General features: G+C 48.7%; 1 protein-coding gene across 1 annotated transcript in view; it reads right to left on the bottom strand.

Moving 5' to 3' along the window:
• Positions 1 to 7,500, bottom strand: part of LOC119444977 (glutathione hydrolase 1 proenzyme-like) — a 624,609-nt gene that overhangs the window by 546,339 nt on the left and 70,770 nt on the right. The window lies entirely within an intron of this gene.

The raw sequence follows: 7,500 nt of genomic DNA, 5'->3' as shown, positions 1-7,500 counted from the left end.
AGCCTCACAATTAACAGTACATGAGTAAACCAAACGGTACTTCAAGAATATTTTCTGTCAAAACATTGTTTGATTGTTATTCACATTCCGTTGACAGTAATCATGAGATGAGTTCTGCCGTAATTTTTTTCAAGGACTGTAAGCTGGTACTGTGGTGGTGGTGGTGGTGTCACGCTAAAAATTGGGCCGATCCTGGTGATAGTGCAGAAAGGGTCCAAGCTCAATGGAACATACGCCTGTGGGCTCGGGGATCTGTAACGCGCCTTTAAACTACTCTTGTCACACGTGGGACCCAAAGAGACAACATACCCAGCGCTTCGCCTGTAGAGAAAATCGGGATAAGCGAAACTTGTCGTCCGATTCTAGCGGCCGTGTACCCCCCGCCGTGATACGGGCCGGATGCGTCTGTGTAGAAGACCCCCGTGCATGAGCCATAGCGTTCCTGTAGGGCGTTAGCCCGCGCAATACGCCTACTATCGTGGGTCCCCTTAGTCATGTTTTGGGGCAGAGGCGGAATGATCAGGGCACCACGCCAGTCATCAGGGATCGGGGTCCGCTCTTCTACCATGTAGGTGTAGGAGATGTGCAAACGGTGTAGAAGGTCTCTCTCAGCCTACGACGTACCAAGTCGCAGGTACTGGTTGTTTAGATGAGCCTCTTTAGGTTCCCCGTATGTGTTTGTCATGCCCAACTGTGCGAGACATTGGTTAGATGTCGAGATGGGGAGGTCAAGGGCACGTTTGTAGATTTTGCGGTGTATACAGTCGAGTGTATTCTCGTCGAATTTACGCAGACGCAGGTAGTGCGTCGAATACAGGATCCTGCTGGTCACGAAAGCGTTGGCGAGGGACAGAGCATCCCAGTTCCGGAGGCCTCCCCTTTTGTTCGAAACCCGGCGGACCATACGACCCACCCGATCCCCTACCGTGCGCCGTTTACGCAGGGTGGTGTCAATCTTGTGGTTTGTGTGGATGAAGAGCCCAAGGACTCCGATTTCATAACCTTCCGGGATAGGCTCGGTACGCAGGGAAAGTTTGATTTGTGTGGTGTCCCTTGGTTTGGGGCGAAGATGTACGTATTCCGATTTGGCAGGTGAGCATTCGAGACCGCAACGACGGGCGTAGTCGTCTACTGCCGACGCTGCTTGCCGACGCTTCTTGTTGCAGGCACGTCTCGATGCTGCCAAGAGATGGTGAAGTGAGCAGATCTAGGCGACGTTGCAGAAAGGGTCCAAGATCAATGGCACATTACCCCTGTAATGTGGGTCGATCATGGTGATAGTGCAAAGATGGGCCAAACTCAATAGCACATACCCCTGTGGGCTCAGGGACCTGTTAAGCACCCTTGAACTACCCTTGCCACACGTGGGACCCGAAGAGACAAAATTACCAGCCCTTCCCCGGTCGAGAAAATGGGTGTAAACAAAGTTTGTCTTCCGGTTCTACTGTGCCAATTCTAGCCTGAGGGCTTCCGAAGCCCAGGCGAAACATCAGCGAAGAGCTGTGGAGCCCGAGTTGCGGGAGGGTGATGTTAGGCCAAACGTCAGGGAAGAGCCGCCGACCCTTAGTTTAGGGCAAAGGAAGCGGAACGCCTGCGATAGCATCGTCTTGCCAGAAGCTTCGCTTACCCCCCATTTTCTCCACAGGGGAAGGGTTGGCGATTTTTTATTTGAACATCACACTATATTTATGTCCACTGCAGGACGAAGGCCTCTCCCTGCGGTATCTAATTACCCCTGTCTTGCGCTAGCTGATTGCAACGTGGGCCTTCAAATTTCGTAACTTCATCACCCCTCCTAGTTTTCTGCTGCCCTCGACTGCGCTTCCCTTCTCCTGGCACCCATTCTGTAACTCTAATAGCCCTTCTTCTTCTTCTTCTTCGTTCAGGGGTTTTACGTGCCAAAACCAGTTCGGATTATGAGGCAAGCCACAGTGGAGGGCTCTGGATTCATTTTGACCACCTGGGGTTCTTAAACGTGCACTACAACGCAAGCACACGCGCGTTTTTGCATTTCACCTTCATCGAAATGCAGCCGCCGCGGCCGGGATTCGATCCCGCAACCTCATACCCGTCGCGGTTGCTCAGTTAGCTAACTCTAATGATCCACAGTTGTCTACCCTACGCATTACATGGCGTGCCCAGCTGCCATTCCTTTCTCTTCTCCTTTTTATTTACCTTGGCTGCAAATAATCACACAGCCCGTATTAGGTACTATCGACTAAAAGAGTTCACGGATCAAGGGATCTGACAAAAAACTTAATATCTCCGCAGCCTCCAAACGCAGCCTGGTGATCCCATTTCCAGCCTCTACTGGTATATGCGAACAACATTGTCATGTACGGTTTTACTGGCTACCTTTAAAGGCTGCTCGGATATTTAGCGTTTTCTCAGATCCCCTGGTCCGTAAACTTTTTTGGTTGATAGCACATACATGTTACCATATCGCTCCGACGCATTCTGCTTAGCTTTGTTTGATCTCCTAAAGATATCTATGCCAGTAAAGATCCCATTCCCACCTCTTCCAAGCATTTTATTGTGAAGCATCCTTGGGATCATTGCACGGACTTTGTGGTAGGTAGATAAGTCTTTCGGTTACCGTCTCGCATTGCCTGGGAGCTCTTCATTGAAGACAACATTCAAATGTCTGATAGCGGGACCAAGCCTCCGTGCCCCAGCACAACAGCCGGATGCTCTACCCAGTGGAGAAAAGACTTTTTTTTCTTATGTTCCTTCATTAGGTTCAGATAGAATCAAAGTTTGGAGACATATAGGCTCAGAATGGGCTGAAACGACAGCGCAATCAATACTCTTGTATGGTATGCACATAAGCTCCTCTAACATGGGAATCCAGTCCTGTAACGTTTCATCAAGTTTAAACACTGGAAGCATTGTGTTAGAGATGCGCGGGAAAAAAGAAGAAAAAAATAATCTTATTGGGCTTCACGTCCAGTCTGCATGAATAAATGACGTTCTTGACGACCAGATCCTATGTCGCCCCAGAAGAATATTTCAAATGGTAAAAATGTAATACGATTGTTTTTCTTTGGGTAAGTTTTTAATGTTTGCAGAATACCAACAAAAAAGTAACATTCTTAACAACCAAGGAAATAGTATTTATTGCTTTGGGTTTCTTGCAAATAAAATATTGCCCGAAGCTACACTCATTCCAATTTCTCCCTTATATGCCTGTACTTCTAGCTTAATATGTGGCTTGAAGAAGCCTTTTACACGTGCCCCAGCAACAATGTCTTTCTTGCACTTTCTTAGGACATCTTGACCCAAGCCAGCTGTATTGTGTCGTATATTGTATCGCAGCCAGATGTAATATTGCATTGGGAGCTATACAGAGGAATAATGGGAGGAAACATGTTACAGATGTCAATATAAAGTTTTTGCGAGGCACAACACAGGTGTATCAAGCGGAAAATGAGCCTACAAAATACACACTAAATGCACTCTTGCATCATGTACGCACAAATTTAAGATACAACTACGGACTAAACAACTAAGATTGGCATTACTACTCCTAACCATCTTTTACACTTAGTACTTAAGATTGAGTTCTTACCATTTCGCGGAAACAAATCGAATCATCGGCTGTCTGGAACATAGTTGTCATAGACCCAGGCGACACACTTTGCACTTGGTGCGTGACGTCACATGGCCACATGTGTATGTATAAGCCAGTGGCCACTAGCAAGTTGACACGGTGTTTTACAATGCGTGACTACGGTATTAGCCGACATTCTACAGTATTCTATTCGTAGCACCTAACGCTGCGTAGATGCTGCGTGAAGTTGTAGCCTCTTCCGCATTGGTCTAGTATAGGAACATCTTGCACCTTTTCTTCTCCACAGTAAAAAGATAAGTCGGCACGTCGTCATCGTCCTAATGTTTTATTGTTGTCTTTCTGTGGTGGTGACACACTCGAGTTTCTCGTCACACACTGAATTGCTCGAATTACACAAACACGCTGGTCCTTCTGACAACGCTATGCAGAACCTAAAATATGCTGGATAGCCAGCCATCTACAAAATGCTCCGCATAGCATAAATTCTCACAACGCTTGGGATTTGCTTAATTTTTTTACTACCAATAAGCTATTCGCCCTTTATGTTTCCACCACTCACCTGTTAACGCTCCCATTAGCTTTGAACGCCAGCGCTTCTGGAAGATGGTCGTTCCCCACCGTCTTGCCTGAATGGATTTCTTCGCTATCTTGGGCAGTGTAATGAGTGAGGATGTTATCTGCTGTGTGCATCGTTGGAATCCTCGTGCGAATAAGCTGTCATATTGCCTTGGTACTCAAGCCGGAGCATGGAAGAGCAACGCATTTGTGTTTGGGTTATTGTGCCAATTTTCTTTCTTGAAATCTTGTTTGCGGCTTTATGAAACTCCTAGGGCTTCTTCTTTCCCGTATTTTGCAAATAACGTGCGGTTTTCCTTTCTCATACTTTTTCGGTGATGACTCAAGGTCGTCTATTTCAACTTTAGAGTACACTGTACTTTAATGTACAGTGTACTATTCTGTACACTGTAAATTAAATTTGGTTGGCATTTGGTTGCCAACCTATTTTACTTCTTCGATTTCCATACTTTTGGGTAGTATTTGTATTTTATTGTGTTTGTATATTTAAGAGGTACTATTGCCCTCTTGAAGCCAATGTCTTACCACGCATGTTCTAGAATCTGCCCTAAAACTAACCTCGTTCTGATCTTTTACCAATTCAAAAAAGGTAATAATCATGAGACTCTGCAGTGTCTCACTTGGGACATTACCAAGGAGAGCAGAAATGAATTGGTTCATAAAGGTTTGAATAACTCCAAACCTTCACATGAGCATTATTTTGAGTTCCTAACGGGTTTTGAAAGTGTTTTGCGTTGTAATTGGCGCTACTCTCCGAATGCGCATCTTATTTACTATAGCCCCAAACTGTTCTATGCGTTTCCTTCTTGTATGCAAAGAACCAACTATTTATATTACTCGAACGTAGGTATGATTTTCGCTTGAATGGGTACCCCTTTATCACTCTTTTCATGATCAAAGACTGCAACATGTAAAGTTCGCTGCAGATAAGCGGTGGCGGCATCTCGCACCACTGGGCTCAGCACGACATCTGTTAGCGCAACGGCAAAGCACAGTGCTCGGCATAGAGGTGACAGATGCCGATGAAGGTCGCAGAACAATGCTGTTGAAGTGGCGTCAGCAAAGTGTTTTGCAATATTTGCAACTCCTTTTCCTGAAGCCATTGTCGTTACCGAGTCCCTTTTCTAGGAAGGAAACAATTCTAAGAAAAGTTTGAAAATAAAAAAAATCGTCCTTAGTGGAAGCAGTCATGACTTTAGGAACAAAATTGTACTGAGAAGAGGTTTATTGGCGGTGTCCTTCAAGGACGCTACGATTTCCAAGAACGGCGAGGCAGCGTGGAGCGCCGTCTCCAAAGACACCAGCGACAAACATCGCGAGCAGAGCGGGCCGAGCGCTGCCGATGCCGCTGGACGGAGGCCCGGCTTCTTCACAATCGCCCCCGCAGAAAAAGAGCCATCTGGCGACCTAAGAGGTTGTTGGCAGAGGGTCACGGTAGGGCTTGAAACGCGCCACGTGGACGAGGTCACGTCCACGCGGGCGCATGTCGTCAGATGGAGAAAGTGGCTCGATGAGAAAATTCACCGGGAACGTTCGCTCCAAGACGCAGTAAAGCCGTTCGTACCTTGGAACAAGTTTTGAGGAAAGGCCTGCAGTTTGGAAAGGAACAGCCAGCCATACAAGAGACCCTGGGGCATACGTGGGACTGGGCAGTGAGTCGGCGCGGCCTTCCTTTTGGCGCTGTTGTTCTTGTGACGTAAAGCTGCGCGCGAGCTGGCGGCACTCTTCGGTTTGTCGGGCAGCTTCGTACACAGGTGGGCACTCGGAAGCGCCCGGACGGCGCGACCTCTATGACTGAGGAGTTCTCAAGGTGCGCCATGTCGAAGGATGAAGCGATGTAGGATGAAAGGGGCTCTATCCTGCGCTGTAGCATTCGGTAGAGCAGCAGTTTCGGCGTCACGTGTCAAATGGTCCACAGCAACCATGATCCACCGATTGCCATCCGGTGTTATGGGAAGCAGGCCGTAGAGGTCAATGCCTACGCGATCGAAGGATTTGGTAGGACACGGAAGCGGCTGCAAGGTGCCCAACGCACGTAAAGGTGGTGATGTGCGACGTTGACAGTCAGGGCCGCACTGAACAAACTTGCGTACAAATGTGTATATTCGCCGCCAGTAGTAGCGATGGCTTATACGTTCGTAAGTCTTAAATACTCCGGCGTGGCCACATTGCTGATCGCCGTGAAAAGAGGCACATATTTGGGATCTTTAGCTGCGGGGAAGGACTAGTAGCCTTCTACGGCCTTCGGGAGCGTAGTTGCGTCGGTGGAGCAGCTGATCACGAATGGCTAAATGAACAGCTTGGCGTCGGAGGGATCGGGATACAGGGGTGCGCGGTCGATGATCCAGAAAGATAGATGAAAAGAGAAGCGAACGGCGTTGTTCGGTGCCAATCGAGTCAAGGTCAAGAGACAACGACAGGGGGTGAGCGCAAGTGGTTCCGTAGGCTGAGTGTGGAGGTAGAGGGGAACGGGACAGGGCGTCTGCGTCAGTGTGCTCGCGTCCGCAACGGTAGTGACGCGAATATTGTACTCCTTGATGCGGAGTGCCCAGCGTGCTAAGCGGCCAGATGGATCTTTCAACGTGGCGAGCCAACAAAGCGCGTGGTGATCCGTTACTAGATCAAATGGGCGGCCGTATAAGTATGGGCGGAACTTGCCAAGTGCCCATACTAGAACCAAGCACTCTTTTTCAGTTACGCTGTAATTGGACTCTGCTTTTGTCAGCGTACGACTCGCATAGGCGACCACGAATTCGGAGTAGCCGGGCTTGCGTTGCGCGAGGACGGCGCCAAGACCGACTACGCTGGCGTCTGTATGTACCTCAGTTGCAGATGTCAGGTCGAAATGGCGAAGAATAGGCAGAGAGGTAAGAAGTAGACGTAGTGTAGCAAACGCGGCGTCGCATGCAGGGGACCAGGAGGAGAGGTCCGCGCCACCGCGTAGGAGCTGGGTCAAGGGTGACATTATCGATGCGAAATTGCAGACGAAGCGCCGCAAATATGATCACAGACCCACAAAACTGCGTAGTTCTTTGACGTTAGTAGGCTTCGGGAACTGAGCGACTGCATGAAGTTTCGCAGGGTCTGGTAGAAGGTCGTGCTTGGACACGGTGTGGCCTAAGATGGTCAGCTCCCGCGCAGCAAAGCGGCACTTCTTGAGGTTCAGTTGCAGGCCAGCGTTAGTGAGACACGTCAAGACATGTCGTAGGCGAAGTATGTGGGTCGGAAAGTCAGCCGAGAAACCACGACATCGTCGAGGTAACAAAGACACATAGATCACTTAAGGCCACGCAGGGTATTGTCCATGACTCGTTCAAACGTTGCAGGTGCGTTGCAAAGTCCAAAGGGCATCA

Source organism: Dermacentor silvarum, chromosome 3 (genome assembly GCF_013339745.2).
Source record: "Dermacentor silvarum isolate Dsil-2018 chromosome 3, BIME_Dsil_1.4, whole genome shotgun sequence".
NCBI lineage: Eukaryota > Metazoa > Arthropoda > Arachnida > Ixodida > Ixodidae > Dermacentor > Dermacentor silvarum.
Note: the sequence above shows the minus strand (reverse complement) of the source record. Positions and strands in the feature narration are given on the sequence as shown.